Below are 22,476 nucleotides of genomic sequence, written 5' to 3' on the forward strand. Positions count from 1 at the left end.
GTCGGACACGACTTAACGACTTAATTACTACTACTATATGTGAATGATTCATGAGAGAACAAAATTCATCCACACAGTGGTCATTGTGGGAAATAGCAAAGCAGTAACTTCCTAGAAAACAACAATGCTTTATTATGATGATGATTTTTATATTCTTGTCTTTCACAGTTAAAATTTAAAAAAAAATTCATTAGAGAAAAATAAAATCAAATTTTTAAAATGTTCAAGTCAATCGTTAAGACCTCTTTTTCATGAGAAAGTAAGAAATCAATTATAATTTAGTTTGTCTACAACTTGTAAGCATATTTAGCAGCTTAAAAAAAAGTAAGACTTTTAACATTTATGACTATTAAATTTACCAAAAAAGAAAAAAAAAACAGAGAAAGTGAAAGTCATTCAGTTAGGTCTGACTCTTTGCAACCCATGGATTGTAACCTGCCCAGGCTCCTCTGTCCATGGAATTCTTCATGCAAGAATAATGGAGTGGGTTGCCATTTCCTCCTCCAGGGGATCTTCCTCACCCAGGGATTTAAATTGGGTCTCCCAAATTTCAGGCAGATTCTTTACTGTCTGAGCCACCAGGGAACACTAAGCTGTCACAAATTGTTAAAAATATGAATGACCTCCATGTTCCTTCCCACTTCTAATGAAAGTTCTTCATCCTCACTGAACACTACATCTAATGGCATTTATCACCATTCCTTTATCTATAAAATAAAATCCTTCTTCTCTCAGCTGTTTTGAAGTTAGATGGGGTAACACATATCAAGTGATACACAGATCTTGATAATTTTTATTTTACTTGTTTCACTCTAATGAAGCAAAAATTGTGACTAAAGAAGGTAAAATATTAAATTATCCTAAATTTTATGAATTAAGATTCTCATACCTCTTAGAATGATAAAAGAGAAAGTTTACATGGATCTAAATGAAATTTATTCTGTATATCAAGAAATAAAGATACTCTAATTTTCTATGTGTTCACTAGCACGGAAGGCTTTAAAATAAACAGCAAATTTAATTGCAAATAAAAATGGTGTATGTTCCATTTCAACAAGTCAAATGGAAAATCAATGTATTTTATACAATAGAATGTGATTTATATAGTCATAATATGTATATTACTTAATACTACAATAAATTAGTAAAGCAATACACTAAATCTATTTCCTAACAAATTATAATTAGAAATGTAAATATCACAATTAATAACAGAAGGCACAGGCATTTTGCTACTTCATAAGTAGGAACTAATTTAAATATATTCATGCACTGTAAACTGTTGCTTGGTTTCCGCTCAGAATAATTAGGCAACCATGAAATTAAAGGGAATAATTTGATTTCATTTCCCATCGCATTATAATTCTTTTAGGGTTGGAACAGGAGGAATAACAGATAATAGAATGTTATATTTTCTCTTTACACTGATTTAGTATGATTTCTCAAATGCATTTTATTTTAGAGTTAAACATTCATGCCTAATTCCATCTACATATTACATTTCATTTTAAATATGGCTTTAAAATAAATAATACATAGAATTTTCTATTATTTCTTGATTCTTGTTAATTATGTTTAGAGCACAATTTTTAAAGGGTGAAAAGAGAGTTTGCCTACCTACTTTACCTTTTTTACTTCTATGTTCAGTCCTCACCTTTCCAGTGATAACTACCGAGGCCAACATAGTGAATCCTGACACTGGGCACCCGAGCCTCATCAGCAGCACTAATTTGGTTTTATTTTTATAGCATTTATCATGTTAAAATATACTATACAACTTAGTGCTTTTTGTTTTGGCTTTTTTTTTTAATCTGTCTCACTTATAGTAAGCTCCTGGACAGCAAAGATCTTTGTCTTTTTGTGAATGTGTCTCAGCCTTCTTTTAACAGTGCTCACAGCTTCTGCAATATGTGAACTGTGAACTTCCTGATGTTCAAGCTGGTTTTAGAAAAGGCAGAGGAACCAGAGATCAAATTGCCAACATCCGCTGGATCATGGAAAAAGCAAGAGAGTTCCAGAAAAACATCTATTTCTGCTTTATTGACTATGCCAAAGCCTTTGACTGTGTGGATCACAAGAAACTGTGGCAAATTCTTAAAGAGATGGGAATACCAGACCACCTGATCTGCCTCTTGAGAAATTTGTATGCAGGTCAGGAAGCAACAGTTAGAACTGGACATGGAACAACAGACTGGTGCCAAATAAGACAAGGAGTATGTCAAGGCTGTATATTGTCACCCTGTTTATTTAACTTATGTGCAGAGTACACCATGAGAAACGCTGGGCTGGAAGAAGCACAGGCTGGAATCAAGATTGCCGAGAGAAATATCAATAACCTCAGATATGCAGATGACACCACCCTTATGGCAGAAAGTGAAGAGGAACTCAAAAGCCTCTTGATGAAAGTGAAAGTGGAGAATGAAAAAGTTGGCTTAAAGCTCAACATTCAGAAAACGAAGATCATGGCATCTGGTTCCATCACTTCATGGGAAATAGATGGGGAAACAGTGAAAACAGTGTCAGACTTTATTTTCTGGGCTCCAAAATCATTGCAGATGGTGACTGCAGCCATGAAATTAAAAGACCCTTACTCCTTGGAAGGAAAGTTATGACCAACCTAGATAGCATATTCAAAAGCAGAGACATTACTTTGCCAACAAAGGTTCATCTAGTCAAGGCTATGGTTTTTCCTGTGGTCATGTATGGATGTGAGAGTTGGACAGTGAAGAAGGCTGAACACCGAAGAATTGATGCTTTTGAACTGTGGTGTTGGAGAAGACTCTTGAGAGTCCCTTGGACTGCAAGGAGATCCAACCAGTCCATTGTGAAGGAGATCAGTTCTGGGATTTCTTTGGAAGGAATGATGCTAAAGCTGAAACTCCAATACTTTGGCCACCTCATGGGAAGAGTTGACTCATTGGAAAAGACTCTGATGTTGGGAGGGATTGGGGGCGGGAGGAGAAGGGGACGACAGAGGATGAGATGGCTAGATGGCATCACTGACTCGATGGACGTGAGTCTGGGTGAACCCCGGGAGTTGGTGATGGACAGGGAGGCCTGGTGTGCTGCGATTCATGGGGTCGCAAAGTGTCGGACACGACTGAGCGACTGAACTGACTGAACTGATGGGCTTTCCTAGTGGCTCAGATGGTAAAGAATCTGCCCACAATGCCGGAGATCAGGGTCCCATCCCTGGGTATGGAAGATCCCCTGGAGAAGGAAATGGCAATAGACTTCAATATTCTTGCCGGGAGAATTTCAAGGACAGAGGTGCTTAGAGAGTTATGGTCCATGTGGTTGCAAAGAGTCGGACATGACTGAGCGATTAACACTTTCACTTTCATTTAATGAATAGACATCTTTGGTAATACCTTTACATTGGATCCAAAGTACTGGAGTTGGGACAGGAGCAGAAGGGGACGACAGAGGATGAGATGGCTGGATGGCATCACCAACTCGATGGACGTGAGTTTGAGTGAACTCCGGGAGTTGGTGATGGACAGGGAGGCCTGGCGTGCTGCGATTCATGGGGTCGCAAAGAGTCGGACACGACTGAGCGACTGAACTGACCTGAACTTACATTGAATCACGTTTTGGTCATTTATTATGTTAAGGCAATCAAATATGGAACATTCAGAATGCTATTTTAAACATAGGATGCATTTTTTTAATTTTTAATTTAATTTTATTTTTAAACTTTACAAATTGTATTAGATTTGCCAAATATCAAAATGAATCCACCACAGGTATACATGTGTTCCCCATCCTGAACCCTCCTCCCTCCTCCCTCTCCATACCATCCCTCTGGGTCGTCCCAGTGCACTAGCCCCAAGCATCCAGTATCATGCATCGAACCTGGACTGGCAACTCGTTTCATACATGATATTATACATGTTTCAATGCCATTCTCCCAAATCTTCCCACCCTCTCCCTCTGCAGCAGAGTCCATAAGATGGACTTTAAGATTGTTTAGAAAAATGACTATGTAGTACTCTTATGATCTGTCAGTCAATTCTAGCCAAATTGAGAAGGGGAAATAATCACAGAGGTCAATATTAGAAACATATTTTCAATGTGATCTGTTTATTAATGGTGCAAATTTGAAATATGTCATAATGAGGAAAAAGTAAAACAGAATGCTTGGGAAATGCAGCCTCATTAATTGGTTGATAATATTAATGAAAGGATAACTATTGATATCAAAAATATTTTGTGTTAGGAAGGCCAGGGATTAGCTGTGAATTTTCAAAACTATGTCTTTGGATGTTGCTGACATAAACGGTGATTTTGGAAAACCATATAATAATTTTTCCTTGTACTTGTTCATGCTAGTTGGCTGTGGAATTTCATATCATCAATAAGAGAAATTTACAATAAAAAGAACTGCTTCTGATTACTGTTCAGAAATAATAACAGAGTTTGTCCTCTGTGTCGGGTGAGGGGGAGTTGGGGAAAGGATGGTGGATACTCATGTGTGGGCGTGCATGTGTGTGTGGGCGGCACACACATATGTATCCTACAACTTGGTGAACAGTTTATAGCCAACTTGTGACTCGATCTAAAACCTTTAGAGGTTAAAAGTGCCATTTTGATCTAAGGGAAAAAAAAAGTCACTGAATTGTAAGCATGGCCATAGTACCAGAAACGATGGGGTCAGAAGGAGTTGTTAACTGTGCACTCAGGAGTGGTGTCTGCAATGAGTTATCACCGGATAAGAAATTCAGATAGTGCTGGACAACATTCATGATTCTTAAATATTTGTAAATTGTGTGGCTTTCCAATTTCTGCAGTTTCTTTTTCTAATGTCTTGTCATGTTTCCCATAATTATATGCAACAGGAGCCTTAAATGAAATGCCCTGTATGTTTGTCTTCAAAATCTCTAAGGAAGAAATACATTATGGAATAATCTTTCTACTTTCTAGCCAGCCTTGGGAGTAAAAAAGCTTTCCAGTGGTAAATTAGAAGGGGGTAGCTGCCAAAAGCAGAGAAAATTGGTTGTAGTCCCTATGAGTAGTAGCAGTAAAAGAAAAACTGGATAAGGTCTGAGAAAGGAACTTGCACTTCAATGCTTTAAATATCTACTTGTAGTTTGCCATAGTCTCTATCACTCCACATTACTCACAGCAGGCCAATTCATACATTTCCTTCAATTGCCTGAAATGTATGTTTATGGACTCTGTCTTTAGCAGTGCTAACCCACTGTGGGACATACAACCGAAATTTTAAGGAAGCAGGAAAACTAAGGTTCAGACTTGCTTTCAGGACTGCAAAGGGATAAATGATTACTTTGGACTTCTCTGGAATTATTATCAATCATCTGTTAACCAGAACCTCTTCGCTCTATTTGGCATTATCCATTTTAGAGGAGAAAAATAAAACTCAGTTCAGTTCAGTTCAGTCACTCAGTCGTGTCCGACTCTGTGACCCCATGAATCACAGCACGCCAGGCCTCCCTGTCCATCACCAACTGCCGGAGTTCACTCAAACTCATGTCCATCGAGTCGGTGATGCCATCCAGCCATCTCATCCTCTGTCATCCCCTTTTCCTCCCGCCCCCAATCACTCCCAGCATCAGAGTCTTTTCCAATGAGTCAACTCTTCGCATGAGATGGCCAAAGTACTAGAGTTTCAGCTTTAGCATCATTCCTTCCAAAGAAATCCCAGGGCTGATTTCCTTCAGAATGGACTGGTTGGATCTCCTTGCAGGTCAAGGGACTCTCAAGAGTCTTCTCCAACACCACAGTTCAAAAGCATCAATTCTTTGGCGCTCAGCCTTCTTCACAGTCCAACTCTCACATCCATACATGACCACAGGAAAAACGATAGCCTTGACTAGATGGACCTTTGTTGGCAAAGTAATGTCTCTGCTTTTGAATATGCTATCTAGGTTGGTCATAACTTTCCTTCCAAGGAGTAAACATCTTTTAATTTCATGGCTGCAATCACCATCTGCAGTGATTTTGGAGCCCCCCAAAAATAAAATCTGACACTGTTTCCCCATCTATTTGCCATGAAGTGATGGGACAAGATGCCATGATCTTAGTTTTCTGAATGTTGAGATTTAAGCCAACTTCTTCAATCTCCTTTTTCTGCCTCTTGAGAAACCTATATGCAGGTCAGGAAGCAACAGATAGAACTGGACCTAGAACAACAGAGTGGTTCCAAATAGGAAAAGGAGTGTGTCAAAGCTGTATATTGTCACTCTGCTTATTTAACTTATATGCAGAGTACATCATAAGAAAAGCTGGGCTGGAAGAAGCACAATCTGGAATCAAGATTGCTGGGAAAAATATCAATAACCTTAGATATGCAGATGACACCACCCTTATGGAAAAAAGTGAAGAGGACCTAAAAATCCTCTTGATGAAAGTGAAAGAGGAGAGTGAAAAAGTTGGCTTAAACTCAACATTCAGAAACTGGTCTTGTCCAGAAAGCCTCTCTTAAATTCTAAACTCTTCAAAACAATTCAAATTATTGTATCTGGTCAAATGTGGACTTAAATCAAATTTGAACATTTATTTCACCCCAGTGTAGTTATTTGCCTAGAACACAAGGCACAACAGAATGATAAAACAAAGATGGGTAAGGTTCTTATGGGTTAAAAAGATAAGCTTTGGCCTTGAGCCCTTTTGAGTGTCAACTGCCATTCAAGCCCCATAACTACCCTCCTGCCTCTATTTTTCTGGCGATGCTGTGAATGATGGGCTTGTTTTACTTGAAAGCCACTTAGAATTTTCTGTTGTGACCTTCTGGGATTTCTCTTTATTCGGCCACCTGGAACCATTTATTACAACTGCTTTCACCTCTCTGACTCTTGAGTTCCCTTTGAAGTTTCACCTTTTGGTCTCTACCAATCTGGATCTCATTTTTCTTTTTTTTTCCTGTAGTGACCAGGGCTAGTGGCCTCTGCCAAGCAGAATGAAGGGGATTTTGCCTAGTGTTATATCTCCTTAATTAACCAGATAGGAGAATTTGCTCTTTCAGTTCCTCTCTCTTGAAAACCAAACAAGTCACAATAGGTTGGGTCAGCCCAGTGTGATTAGTTGACACTTCTAGCACTCACAACTGCCCCGTAGTCAAGAAGCATGATGCATCAGATGATATATGCTTAGCTGAGCCTCTTCTGATGAAAATTTCTTTTTCTGCATAGAATAGGATGTGATCTGCAGAGCTAGAGAGTAACTTTGTGAGAGCAGAATATTTTATACATATATTAGTTTTATCCTAAGAGCCATCATGTGTATTTGTTGTAATTTGTATTTAAAATAACCTCAGGTAATGAGATATTTTAGAAACTTATAAAGGCAAAGAATAAAAAAAAAAATCACCCACTAGAATTGACTTTAGAGTCAAACTTGATTTAACCTGCTTCTAGTGTTTTCTAGGTAAACATAATATCACACAGAGACAACACAGCAGAACCCTAGGTTCTGTAGGATTCACAATGCAATTGAAATATTTCCTTGCAGACAAACTTAAGAGACAGTTGCTTTTGATGGCTATGTTTACTCTGCTCCTAGACAAGTCAGAGCTGCCAGCTGGTGCCCTGTGATGGAGAGGACTGATGTTTTCCCATCTGTTCTATATGTTGTACATGCCTCAATAGCATCTCCCTACTATGATTTTGTCTGTACTCTGCTGCTGCTGCTGCTAAGTCACTTCAGTCGGGTCTGACTCTGTGTGACCCCATAGATGGCAGCTTCTCTCTTTTCCCAAGAGATGACATTTTAGTTGTTATACAGAAGACTTTTAGCTTAACTAATTATCTACACAGACAAATAAGTTTAGAAAGCTTGTGTTCTAATGATAGTCGTATACATACTTATCTATGGCAGGAAACTATAGATGGCATTGTTTTCAGTTAAGGAGTTACTCTGGATTTAGAGGGAATAAACTTAAATTCCACTGACTGGTGTAGCTCAGATGGTAAAGAATCTGCCTTCAATACAAGCGACTGGGATTCGATCCCAGTCAGGAAGATCTTCTGGAGCAGAGAATGGCAACCCATTCCTGTATTCTTGCCTGGGAAATCCCATGGACAGAGGAGCTTGGCGATGTACAGCCTGTGGGATTGCAAAGAGTCAGTCACGACTGAGCAACTAACAATACTGCCACTACTACTCAAAGTCACAAACGTAAAAACACATGGAGAAACTTTGGACTGCATTTTAGCTGTTAGTTGTCCAATTGGTGCGTCTAAATTTTCATTTGTATGATCTGAGGAGAATTGTAACCACATCAAGGCTACATCTTCAGTATTGCTAGAGACTTATGGAATGTCTTTTCTCAATTTTACTTTTTTTCTCCTCCTCTAATATTTCTGCATTTTATCAGGCAGAAAATGAAAAGAAAATGCATTTAGACTACTGCTAGCTATTTTGAAAAGTTTATTACGTATTGCTTTACGTTCTTATTTCTATATCTCCCTTTACAACTCCATTTCCTTTCTAGTGTTCTCTTTTTGCTGCTTGTTATTCTCCATTTTATCAGATGGTGCAGCACTGGATGCAGTTTCTTAATTTTCACGTTGGCTTTTAATGGCTTTTTGCAGTTAGAAAATAAGTAAATGCTCTTGAATTTTTTTAAATAATTCTATTTTTAATATAACACTAATTAAGTTTTAATAGCCTAGCATATTGCATTGGTCATGCACTATATTGGTCAGATGTGAACAACATGGTGTAAATTGACTTTTGTTCCAAACTCATCTCTATTAAAGAAATGTTATTTTCCTGGATTCTGGATTTAAACCAGCCCTCACCCTCATTCATAAAAGAAAAATGAAAATAACAACTACACTAGGTTATTATGCCAAACCTATCAATGTAGCCAAAATCTCCAAGTTTACCAATATATTCTGTTGGTAAGGTTGGGGTGCAGGGATGGGGGGAGGGTGGTATGTTCCTAAATTTCTGTGGCACTGTAAGTTGGCTCATACCTTGAGGAGAAGTATTTGGCAAATCTACTAATATAATCAATTCGTATACCTTATGATAAGCATTCCACTTCTGGGAATTTATCCCTCAGACAGTCTTGGCACACATGCAGAAGACAAATACTCAAGGTCAGTTATTGGGGCATTGTCTTAACAGCAAATAATTGGTTTAAATTCTTTTTGTCAATGGAAAATAATATTGGACAGCCCTAAAGAAGAATGAGAAAGGATTCTATTCACTTATAGTAAGAAATTATAATTTGACCTTATAAAATGAAAAACATAAGACATAAAAAGCATATTTAATATGTTCATTTTCTATACAAAGGTAAAAAATAGCAATATACATTTGCTTACATTTGTATAAAAACAACTATAAACTCACAGAAGCTGTTATTTAATGACAGTTGAATAAGATTTTAGAATATGAATGGCAAAAGAAGGAGTGAGATTTCAACTCTATTCATTTTAGTTTAAACATTTAATTTTTTTTTTTTTACTTTACAATATTGTATTGGTTTTGCCATACATCAACATGAATCCACCATGGGTATAGACATGTTCTCAATCCTGAACCCCCCTCCCACCTCCCTCCCCATACCATCCTTCTGGGTCATCCCAGTGCACCAGACCCAAGCATCCAGTATCCTGTATCAAACTTGGACTGGTAATTCGTTTCTTATATGATATTATACATGTTTCAATGCCATTCTCCCAAAATATTTAAGTAGATTACTTATTACACACATAAACACACATATACACACATAGAAACACAACAGGTCAATACAAAATGAAGATGAAAATTTATCAGAAAACCTGTGGTAAGTCACATTACTACAATTGAGCATAGAGTGTGGTTCTAAGGAAATTCTGGTGTGATGGGAATATTTGTATCATGATTGTGGTGATAGTTTCACAGGGGCATATATGTGTCAAAATTTACTGTTTGATACACTTTAAATTGAAACAGGTTATTAAATGCAAATCATATCTCAAACGATTCAGTTGAAAAAGCTTTATTTTGGACCTCTAAAACTACTACAATTACTACTAATAATAATTGTTATTATCATATTGATATTTTATCATTATATAATATATATAATTATTATTATGAATTATATAGAGACAACTCTATTATATAGACATCACTTTTAGTATCTACTTATACAAAATGTGAAGAAGGCTGAGCACCGAAGAATTGATGCTTTTGAACTGTGGTGTTGGAGAAGACTCTTGAGAGTCCCTTGGACTGCAAGGAGATCCAACCAGTCCATTCTGAAAGAGATCAGCCCTGGGATTTTTTGGAAGGAATGATGCTAAAGCTGAAACTCCAGTACTTTGGACACCTCATGTGAAGAGTTGACTAATTGAAAAAGACTCTGATGCTGGGAGGGATTGGGGGCAGGAGGAGAAGGGGACGACAGAAGATGAGATGGCTGGATGGCATCACTGACTTGATGGACGTGAGTCTGAGTGAACTCCGGGAGTTGGTGATGGACAGGGAGGCCTGGCGTGCTGAGATTCATGGGGTTGCAAAGAGTTGGACACGACTGAGTGACTGAACTGAACTGAACTGAACTGATACAAAATGGAAGTATTTTCCCACATGCATAATGCTAGATCACATATGAAAGCATTTAAAGTGGTCTGATTTTATTTACGTTTATCAGCTCTTAGAAAGAAGGTCCACATGAGTATTCTATCCTTCCTAACCTGCTTCATTTTCTTCAAATGACTTATCATGACCTGACATATCACATACATCATTAAATATCTATCATCTTCCTTTCGGTTCAGTTCAGTCACTCAGTCATGTCTGACTCTTGGCGAGTCCATGGATTGCAGCATGCCAGGCCTCCCTGTCCATCACCAACTCCCGGAGTTTACTCAAATTCATATCCATTGAGTCAGTGATGCCATCCAACCATCTCATCCTCTGTCATCCTCTTCTCCTCCCACCTTCAATCTTTACCAGCATCAGGGTCTTTTCAAATGAATCAATTCTCCCTTTAGAATAGAAGTTTTCTGAAGATGTGGACTTTATTTAGTTCACTGCTCTGCCCTTGGCACTTGATGTCTCTAGCATGTAGTAGGCACTCTGTAAATACTTGTTTACTTCTTAAGAAATGGATTAAAATAAGTTACAAATAAAACTCTTAGAAAGTTGCCACATTGGAGAGTTAATCTCCAAATTAGCTCTCAACAGCCAGGGTTTCCTCCAGCATTGGAATGGATCATCCTGTCTTTGAGTTCCAGAGGAAGTGGTTAGCTAGTATATACAGGAGAAAGTACAGAAAATTCATTAGAATTACACTTTTAACAAAATGATATGTTTCCTATATGATACATGGAAGCCTAGGCTGGAAGGGATAACAACAGATTCACCTATTCCTTTTCAGGTCACTTCCGGGCATCAACTTTCTAAAGGCTAGGTTTGATGGAAACCAGCAACAGTTTAACTTTCTCTATCTCTCTTGTCTGAAGTCTCTGTTTATTCAGTATGGTTTGTGTCTGTATGTGTGGTGTTTGGTGTGTTGCTTGTTTTATGCCTATCATAAAAGTTAAATTCATTTGTTAAATATGCATTACAGAAGATCTTAACTACCAACAAGTTCATGATCATCCTGTTTTTTGACTAGTTCAACTATTCATTTATGTGTTTATCAATATATTTTTATCAAGACCTACTAACAGCCTTAAAGAGATAGGAAAATTCTTAAAGATCAGAATACCGTACCATCTTACCTGCCTCTTGAGAAACCTGTATGCAGGTCAAGAAGCAACAGTTAGAACCACACATGGAATAATGAACTGGTTCAAAATTGAGAAAGGAGTATGACAACACTGTATATTGTCACCCTGCTTATTTAACTTATATGCAGAGTACACCATGTGAAATGCTGGTCTGGATGAGTCACAAGTTGGAATCAAGATTGCCAGTAGAAATAACCTCAGATAGGCAGATGACACCACCCTCACAGCAGAAAGCTAAGAGAAACTTAACAGTCTCTTGAAGTTGAAAGAGGAGAGTGAAAAAGCTGGCTTAAAACTCAACATTCAGAAAATTAAGATCATGGCATTTAGTCCCATCATGTCAAGGCAAATAGATAGGGAAACAATGGAAACAGTGACAGACTGTATTCTCTTGGGTTCCAAAATCACTGCAGATGGTGACTGCAGCCATGAAAGTAAAAGACACTTGCACCTTAAAAGAAAAGCTATGAAAAACCTAGACAGCATATAAAAAAGGAGACACATCACTTTGCCTACAAAGATCTGTATAGTCAAAGCTATGGCTTTTCCAGTAGTCATGTACGGATGTGAGAGTTGGACCATAAAGAAGGCTGAGCACCAAAGAATTGATGCTTTCAAAATGTGGTGCTGGAGAAGACTCTGGAGAGTCCCTTGACCAGCAAAGAGATCAAACCTGTCAATCCTAAAGGGAAAAAACCCAGAATATTCATTAGAAGGGTTGATGTTGAAGCTGAAGCTTCAATATTTTGGTCACCAGATGTGAAGAGCTGGTTCATTGGAAGAGACCCCAGTGTTCAGAAAGATTGAGGGCAAGAAGAGAAGGGTACGATAGAGGCTGAGATGGTTGTATGGCATCATCAGTTCAATGGACATGAGTTTGAGAAAACTCAAGAAGATATTGAAGGCAGGGAAAGCCTGACAGGGTCTCAAAGAGTTGGACATGACTGAGCAACTGAACAACACAGGTAAAAGCCTGGCACTGTTGTAGGCACAGGAAAATCAACAGGGAATAAAAAGCCTGGACTTGTCATCCAGAGTTCACATATTTTTCAGGAAGACAGGAAATATTGTACATATAATCAAGAAATATTAAATGTGAAGGTGATATCACACACAGTCTGTTTATCTAGTTATTATGTGGAATGCAGACTTTAAAAGGGAAGAATGAAAGTCACAGAGCCCTGTTAGATTTCTAAAGTCCTCAGGAGAGAAATGCCTTGATCTGCATGAGTTAGGGTATTAGAAATGGTAAGAAGTCATTGAATTCAGTGTGTATTTCATAATCAGAATGGATATTCTAATGAATTGGATGTGGGAAATGAGGAGATAATAGGAGTCAAGAGTGCCTCCTTTATTTTGCCCAAAGAAAGTAGTTTAATGATGGGGAAGGCAGTTGCTCATTCTGCTTTGGTTATAAATTTGATATGACTATTGGCACCAAATAAGGAATGCTGAGTGGAAAGCTGGAGAAAAAAAATGAAGTTTGATATTAAGAGAGTGCCAGTGTTGGAGATAATAATGTGAAATTGATCAGCTAGTAATTATTCTATTAATATAGGATTTATAGATGGAATTGTAAAGCATGAGATAGTAAGAGATCATCTGGAAAACAAGTGAAGATCCAGAAAGTAGGTGGTGAGACATTTCAACATTTGGTATTCCATTATATAAAGGTTTAGAAAGAAGAGCCAGCAAAGGTCTCTGTGGAAGAAGAACACCAAGACAGAGAATGTGTTTTAAAGTCACTTAAATATCTGCACCTCAATGCTCATTACAAACCTACTCGCAATAGCCAAGCCTTTAAAACAACCTAGTGTTAGTCATTCAGGCATGTCCAACTCTTTTGTGACCCCATGGTCTATAGACTAGACTCCTCTGTCCATGGAATTCTCCAGGCAAGAATACTGGAGTGGGCAGCCATTCCCTTCTCCAGGGGAATCTTTCTAACCCAGGGATCAAATCCAGGCCTCCTACATTGCAGACAGATTCTTTGCCAATCGAGCCACTAGGGAAGCCTCTGACTATTAATCAGCTATAGGAAAACAAAATTCTGCCATGTATTGCAACATGGACCTTGAGGGCAGTATGCTATATAAAGTAAGTCAGACAGAAAAAGACAGTTACTGTATGATTTCATTTATATGTGGAATCTAAAAAAAAAAAAAAAAAAGAGAGAGAGAGAACTATACAAACAGCTAGTAGCTGGGTGATAGGCAAAATGAGAGGTGTTGATCAAAGCGTATAAACTTCCAGTTATGAGTTCAATGAGTTCTAGGGATCTAATGTACGGCATGGTGGTTATAGTTAACAGCACTGTATTAAATACTTGAAAATTCCTAAGAAAGTGGATCTTCAATGTTATCACCAGAAAAGTATAAAGAAAGTGAGTTTATGGATATATTAGCTAACCTCACTATGGTCATCATTCCTCTCTATATATGTGAATCAAATCATCACATTATACACCCTAAGTGAAAGTGAAAGTCATTTAGTCATGTCCAACTCTTTGTGACCCCATGGACTAATACAGTCCATGAAATTCCCCAGGCCAGAATAAAGGAATAGGTACCCTTTACCTTTTCCAGGGGATCTTCCCAACCCAGGGATCAAACTCAGGTCTCCCACATTGCAGGTGGATTCTTTACCAACTGAGTTATACATCTTAAACTTAGTGTTAGATGTTAATTAAATCTCAAGAAATCTGTGGGTAAAAGACAGGCAGGAAAAAACAAAACAAAATGAAAAAATACCAGTGAGTATGTTATCCTGGAAGCAAAATGAAGAAAATGCTTTAAAAAGGAGGAACTAAGTTTCTGTGTTAAACTCTGCTGGAATTTGAACAATTTGAAAGTAAGAAATAGCCGTTGAATTAAACCAGATATTGTTGTCTTTAATCATGATAAAAGTCTCAGTGGATTTCTAGGATTTTATGCCTAATTGGAATATACTGATGGATGGTGCTATTTGTAGAGAACCAACCTGTCAATGTAGGAGATATAAAAAAATGCAGTTTCAATCCTGGGGTGGGGAAGATCCACTAGAGATGAAAATGGAAACCCACTTCAGTTTTGTTTCCTGGAGAATCCCAGAGACAGAGGACCCTGGCAAGCTATAGTCATACGGCTGAAAAGTCAGACACAACTGAGGTGAATTAGCACAAACACAAGAGACAGGGATTTGAGAGAGTCAATTCCTAGAAAGGTTGATTGTGGTTTTCAGTCTGTCTGCCACCATCGAAGAAAACTAATCAATCTGACCACATGGACCACAGCCTTGTCTAACTCAGCGAACTATGAGCCATGCTATATAGTGCTACCTGAGACAGATGGGTCATGGTGGAGAGGTCTGACAAAACGTGGTCCACTGGAGAACGGAATGGTAAACCACTTCAGTATTCTTGCCTTAAGATCCCCATGAACAGTATGAAAAGGCAAAAAGATAGGACACTGAAAGATGAACTCCTCAAGTCAGTAGGTGCCTAATGTGCTACTGGAGATCAGTGGAGAAATAACTCCAGAAAGAATGAAGAGACAGACAGAGCCAAAGCAAAACAGCACCCAGTTGTGGATATGACTGGTAATGGAAGTAAAACTTGGTGCTGTAAGGAGTAATATTGCATAGGAACCTGGAATGTTAGGTCCATGAATCGAGGCAAATTGGAAGTGGACAAAGAGGAGATGGCAAGAGTGAACTTTGACATTTTAGGAATCAATGAACTCAGACTGGAATGGGTGAATTTAACTCAGATGACCATTATATCTACTACTGTGGGCAAGAATCCTTTAGAAGAAATGGAGTAGCCATCATAGTCAAAAAAAGAGTCCAAAATGTAGTACTTGGATGCAATCTCAAAAATGACAGAATGATCTTCTGTTTGTTTTCAAGGCAAACCATTCAATATCACAGTAATCCAAGTCTATGCCCTGATCAGTAATGCTGAAGAAGCTGAAGTCGAATGGTTCAATGAACACCTACAAGACCTTCTAGAACTAACACCTAAAAGAGATGTCCTCTTCATTACAAGGGACTGGAATGCAAAAGCAGGAAGTCAAAAAAATACCTGGAGTAACAGGCAAATTTGGCCTTGGAGTACAGAATGAAGCAGTTCAAAGGCTAATAGAGTTTTGCCAAGAGAACACACTGGTCACATCAAACACCCTCTTCCAATATTACAAGAGAAGACTCTACACATGGACATCACCAGATGGTCAATACCAAAATCAGATTGATTATATTCTTTGCAGCCAAAGATGGAGAAGCTCTATACAGTCAGCAAAAGCAAGACTAGAAGATGACTGTGACTCAGATCATGAACTCCTTATTGCCAAATTCAGGTTTAAATCGAAGAAAATAGGGAAAACCACTAGACCATTCAGATATGACCTAAATCAAATCCCTTATAATTATCCAGTGGAAAGGATTAAATCTGATAGACAGAGTGCCTGAAGAACTATGGAAGGAGACTCGTGACCTTGTACAAGAGTCAGTGGCCAAGACTATCCCCAAGAAAAAGAAATGCAAAAAGGCAAATGGCTCTCTGAGAAGGTCTTAAAAATAGCTGAGAAAAGAAGAGAAGCTAAAGGCAAAGGAGAAAAAGAAAGATATACGCATTTGAATTCAGAGTTCCAAAGATTAGCAAGGAGAGCTAAGAAAGCATTCCTCAGTAATAAGTGCAAAGAAATAGAGGAAAACAATAGACTGGGAAAGTCGAGAGATATTTTCAACAAAACTGGAGATACCAAGGGAAAATTTCATGCAAAGATGAGCTCGATAAAGGACAGAAATGGTATGGATCTAACAGAAGCAAAATATATTAAGAAGAGGTGGCAAGAATACACAAAGGACTATGCAAAAAAGATTTTCATGGCCCAGATAATCACGATGGTGTGATCACTCACCTAGAGCCACACATCTGGAATGCAAAGTCAAGTGGGCCTTAGGAAGCTAGTGGAGGTGATGGAATTCCAGTTCAGCTATTTCAAATCCTAAAAGATGATTGTGTGAAAGTACTGCACTCAATATGCCAGCAAACCTGGAAATCTCAGCAATGACCACAGGACTGGAAAAGGTCAGTTTTCATTCCAATCCCAAAGAAAGGCAATGCCAAAGAATGCTCCAACTACCGCACAATGGCACTCATCTCATACGCTAGTAAAGTAATGCTCAAAATGTTCCAAGCCAGGTTTCAACAGTATGTGATCCATGAACATCCAGATGTTCAAGCTGGTTTTAGAAAAGGAAGAGAGGAACCAGAGATCAAATTGCCAACATCTGTTGGATCATTAAAAAATCAAGGGAGTTCCAGAAACACATTTACTGCTGCTCCATTGACTATGCCAAAGCCTTTGACTGTGTGGATCACATCAAACTGTGGAAAATTCTGAAAGAGATGGGAATACCAGACCACCTGACCTGCCTCTTGAGAAATTTGCATGCAGGTCAGGAAGCAACAGTTAGAACTGGACATGGAACAGACTGGTTCCAAATCAGGAAAGGAGTACGTCAAGGCTGTGTATTGTCACCTTGTTTATTTAAATTATATGCAGAGTATCATGAGGAATGCTAGGCCGTATGAAGCATCACCGGCACGATGAACGTGAGTTTGAGTAAATTCTGGGAGTTTTTGATGGACAAGGAAGCCTGGTGTGCTACAGGCCATGAGTTTGCAAAAAGTCAGACACGACTGAGACTGAACTGAATTTCACCTCACCGGAGGCAGTACAAAATATGAGGGATCATTTACCTCTTAGAACTTCCTGGAGCAGCTGGTGTCAGATCATGTATGGGATTTTCTTGGTTTCTTTCCCTTTCCTTTTCTGCCTCCCAACTCTCTGCTCAGCTTCTTCAGGAGCACTTCTCAAACATATCATTTGCACCTAAATTCTTGACACAGGAAATTCTTCTTGGAGAAGAAACATCAATGTTTGATTTCAGCAATATTAGAATGAAAACTCAGTACATGGAAATGAATAAATTTTGTAATACAATGGTGTTCTGCTTTCATGAAATGTAACAGAAGTATTTTCTATTAGGATGTCATCTTGACCTATTTCTAATTTAATCCATACCACTTCTCTGTGTCAGAAATACAGATCTATTACAAGGAATAATTAAGAAAAGTAAGGAAATACTTTATATGTTAGTGAATTAATGAAAACTTGATTCTTCTTACTAGCTTTTTCCAAAGTCAACTCAAAAGACCTCATTCACAAGAAATATTATAAAATGATAATACAATAGCTAAATCATTTATGCTCATAATGCTAAAAAGCAATATGTTTTCTCTCTCCCAGTGATCTCCCTAGTGTTATTAATAATGAAATCTATTAGTCTCACACATACAAATGTGTCAATGTTTTGAGAAGAATAATTAATACAAATAAGGAATTATAAAAATATACATAGTTAAGTTTCATAATATTTTAAATTTCATTGCTACAGTTGTTGATTTTAGTTTACCAGCACTGACATCTGTTAACACTGAAATTCCATAATACTGTTGTGACAATTTCTCACAATTTTAAGACTCTGCATAAAAATTTTGTGACTGGTGAATTTTATACAAACTATCTTCCAAAATTATTTCATGTATTTTTCTTATCCTGAAATCCATTATTTGCAATAAAAATTGGCCTACACCCCTATCCTTATATCTTTCTTGATTATCAAAAATGAAACAAAACAAAAACTTCTCTTGTGTTTCATAAGCTGTCTTTCCCAGGTTCTTGTCCATAAAGAAATTAGACTCTATCTCATTCTTTAAATAATAATGAATATTTGTACATGGCACAAAAAGACTTTCTGAGGAACAATGAGAAATCTTCCTCTACATGTATTTCATGAATGGGTCCTTAGGAACAGACGGTGACTGATTTCACAACCAGATATAATTGGACTGAATCACATTTTTGTATATTTTTCACTTTAATAATACTATAGAGATAGCATAATATATTTTAAAATATATTGTTACCTAATGTTACCACTAACGATTTTTTTAAGTTTACTTTCAATTTTAAAATAAAATCTCTGCAAGTACCAAGAATAGAGTCATGCATATATATTTGTTAAATGAACAAATTAATAAATAAGTCATATTTCTGTAAATAAAACATAAATATCTTATTATTTGCCAACTGTGGTCAAAGATGCCTCTCCACACAGTAAGTTCTCAGATTTCAAATTAGTCTTTTAAGATAAAGGGGAAACCCTGATGATAGAGACCAGATAAGAACCAACTGATAAAATCAGTTTAAGGTAATAATTAAAGAGGTGAAAATTGGCTTATTATAAGGTGACTTTTACTGGGAAAATGTATTTTGACCAGTGTGAAATATATCCATATGTAAAAATATAAATTTTGGTTCAATTAAAAGAATATATCTTAAAGATCAATCAATTAAAATGTGGGACCTGTGTTGGATTCTTCATTTTTATAATTCTGTCTAAGTTACTGTTGGTACCCATGGAAAAAAGTGTGCATGAACCAATTTCCCAAGTTTCTTAGAAAAGATCGCCATTGCAGAGTATAGTCTTGATGCTAACTTAAGGGAAAAGAAAGCATGAAAGAACATTTCCTGTATTATACATCAATGACAAAATATATCATAACTTATATATTGTGACAATATTTCATTTGTTGACTGTCTGCTTTGTTGATGTGGGGGAAGTGCTGCCTATGAGAACCTGAGTGGTTTAAGGATTATTGCCAGTAAACCTCAAGATGAAACAGGAGTGATAATGGAAAAATTATATTCTGCTGGAAATCTCTGGAGGTTTTACTACATGAGGTATAATTGGAACTGCCTAGCAAATCAGTAATCCAATTTCCAAATCAAGTTTATTAGTCATAAAAAACACGGATACTTCAAATCTATCTTGGGGGGTCTAATCAATAACAACAGGAAGTAGGAATACAGAAAATCATCTTAATTTTGAAAGTTCCACTAGTAATAAATGCTTCTGAGGGAGAAGGAAAGGCCCTTCATAGTCATTATTTAGATACTTTGACTTAAAGATTTGATGTTTTAAGAACAAAGCATGATATTCTGTTGACAGGGAGTATTTTCTTGGATTTCTCTTACAGTTAAACCCCTTCAACTTCTAGATAGAAAATTATTAGGGACAATCTAAGATGAACTATGAACAGTTACAATTCAAAATTTTCTGAGGCATTTCTCTGCAAATGTGTATTTAAATATAGCAAATAAATATAGCTTAATTATTTTCTGAATACTAAAGAATCACTTGGAGCAAAAGGACATTAATTTTTGATTTATATCAAATTAATATTATAAAATCTTCTTGAAAATATTTTCTTATAAGCTACACAAAGATTTTCTTTTGCCAAATATATAATTTTATAAAACATAAATCACCTCAATTTACATACACACATATTTGCTTCATAATTTAAAATTACAATATGAAATAAATAGAAACAATAATCCATAAACAAACTCAGAATGTCTACAAAATGATGCAATTATTAATAAGAGTGGGCATTTGCTGTTTTGAGATGGAAGTTCAAGATCCAACAGTCCTAAATTAAAATAAACCTTTACATTCAGTGAATTTCTTTTTATACGAGCTTTGACTTTTCTCTGTGTTGCCCCTCCCCCATGGCAGAGTGTGAAGTGGTTAGAAAAGAAATCATAATACCAATTCACAACTCCGGAACCCAACTGGGATCAGCTGCTAAAGATATTTCTGATCAGAAATAAAGAAATAACCTTCTTCTGTGGGGCTTTTCAGCTTTGACAGCAGAAAATCTCTTCAATTTTGAAATCTGAGATATCCAGAAAAATAATTTTCCTGCAATAATCTGACTCAAACATGTGGCTTTAGCAATAAAACATGGCATCATCATGATTTTGTCTTTTGGAATATGTATGTTACTTCCATGTATGCTTACTGAGTTTCAAGATTTAAAAAATGGAAAACATGGTGTTGTTCCCTTTAACAGTGTTATTTGTCCAAGAAATTTAGTTGTGTAGAGTATCCAAAATGGATTATTATTTTTTTCTCATTTTTAAATTTAAATTATTCCCATTGTGTACAACATTTATTTTTTATAAGAATTTTTTTTTTCTCTTGGAGAAGCAAAGAAGATGCTAATCTCCAAATTTTCATAACTATGCATTGCTTCTTGGCTGAAAATGGACCAGCAATTCTGAGAAATTATAAAACTGATTGGATTAGAGTGTTAATGCAAATAGTATTAAATTTCTCCCAATTTTTGTCACCTACTTCAGAGAAAAATTTCTCTGGAAAACTTAAGGAAGCAGTTCCTGTCCTGCTATACTCAGGGGTGACTCTGGCAGAAACAGGGACCTGTCTGAAGAGGTTCCTTCTTTAGAGGGCCAGACCCACACACCACCATGTCTGCAACAGTCTCAGCTGGGCCTTGTAGCCAGTTAAACTGGGGACCAGCGCCACACATCAGCACATGCAGAGCAGTTGAGGCTGTAACTTTCAGTTAGCCAGGCCAACCCCAGCCACGGGTGCACTGCAACAGTTCCAAGCAGGCCTCATAGACAACCAGAGCAAAGACCAACCCCTCCATGAGGGTGTTGGAAGCAGTCACCATCAAATCACACAAGCAGTGTGCCAGAGGTCAGACCCTCTGGCCAGTGCACCCACAGTGATCACAGCTGGACCTCATAAATTTACAATAGCCAGATAGGGAAGCACACTCTGCCCACTGATGGATGAGTGGGTAAAGAAGAGGTACATATATACAATGGAATACTTCTCAGCCATCAAAACAAATGGAATTGTGCCATATGTTACACCACGGTTGGCCCTAGACTATATAATTCTAAGTGAAATAATTCAGACAGAGAAAGACAAATACTGTATGATTTCACTTACATGTGGAATTTAAACAAAACAGATGAACAAACAAAACCAGAGACAGATTCATAGATACAGAGAAAAAAACTGGTGGTAGCCAGAGGGGAGGGGACGGAGGGATTGGGTGAAATAGGTATAGGGGATTAGGGAGAACAAACTTACAGCTGTAAAATAAGTCAGAAGGAAGTAATGTAGGACATAGGGAATATCATTAGTAATATTATAATAACTTCATATGGTGACAGCTGGTTAGTAAACTTGCGGTGATCAATTCATCGTGTATATAAAATGTTAAATCGCTATGTTATACACCTAAAACTAATATAATAGTGTATGTTAGCTACTCAACTTAAAAAGAATTTACTGAACACTAGATTTAAACACATTCTATTCAATCCAGCTGTCCTATTTGGTGTAATGTTTACAACTGGAGAATCCCATGGACGGAGAAGCCTGGTAGGCTGCAGTCCATGGGGCTGCACAGAGTCGGACATGATTGAAGCAACTTCACAGCAGTTACAACTTCAGAAAAAAAAATTTCTCACTCTTGTCTCATTTTCTTCTGTCTTTTCCTTTTTTCACTCCCTTTTGTAAACAAACAAACAAAAAATCTATATAACAACAAATAAACCAAGAAAAAAATTTCTTCCATGCCCTGTCTATGGGCTTCCTCTTAACTACACCTGAATGGGCCCTGGCAGTATGCATGTATTTACACTCAGAATGCAGAGTTTCCTGCCACAATCAATGGAGCAATAAGTGTTGATCCAAATTGTGCTTATTAAATTGTCTTTTGTGAAATGAGAGCAGTCTCCTGGAAGCAAGGCATCTATGATCTGCACTGTGATGAGATGTGAATCTTCTACCTTGTGGACAGAGCAGAGTAAGATGAATTTTACAGTGAAAAAAATGGGAGCAGATGTCA

Source organism: Bos indicus x Bos taurus, chromosome 1 (genome assembly GCF_003369695.1).
Source record: "Bos indicus x Bos taurus breed Angus x Brahman F1 hybrid chromosome 1, Bos_hybrid_MaternalHap_v2.0, whole genome shotgun sequence".
NCBI lineage: Eukaryota > Metazoa > Chordata > Mammalia > Artiodactyla > Bovidae > Bos > Bos indicus x Bos taurus.